Source organism: Theropithecus gelada, chromosome X (genome assembly GCF_003255815.1).
Source record: "Theropithecus gelada isolate Dixy chromosome X, Tgel_1.0, whole genome shotgun sequence".
Classification (NCBI taxonomy): domain Eukaryota; kingdom Metazoa; phylum Chordata; class Mammalia; order Primates; family Cercopithecidae; genus Theropithecus; species Theropithecus gelada.
This window is the reverse complement of record NC_037689.1, coordinates 122,800,959-122,801,448: the sequence shown is the minus strand read 5'-3', so window position 1 is coordinate 122,801,448 and position 490 is coordinate 122,800,959.

Sequence of the window (490 nt, the reverse complement as noted above, 5' to 3'; positions counted from 1 at the left end):
GCCTGGGCAACAGAGCAAGACTCCGTCTAAAAAAAAAAAAAAAAAAAAAAATTGAATATTCAGCAACATCAAGACAAGAATGTATCTGTTTCTACTTTTAGCTAAAATAATTATAAAATATGTACACAGTACCCTATAATGTCTTGCTGTGTAAGAATTGGTATATCTGGGCTGGGAGCAGTGGCTCATGCCTGTACTCCCAGCATTTTGGGAGACAGAAGTGGGCAGATCATGAGGTCAGGAGTTCAAGACCAGCCTGACCAATATGGTGAAACCCTGTCTCTACTAAAAATACAAAAATTAGCTGGGCACGGTGGCAGACACCTGTAGTCCCAGCTATTCAGAAGGCTGAGGCAGGATAATCGCTTGAACCCGGGAGGCGGAGGTTGCAGTGAGCCGAGATTGCACCACTGCACTCCAGCCTGGGTGACAGAGCGAGACTTTGTCTCAAAAAAAAAAAAAAAAAAAAAAAAAAAAAAAAAAAAAAAAA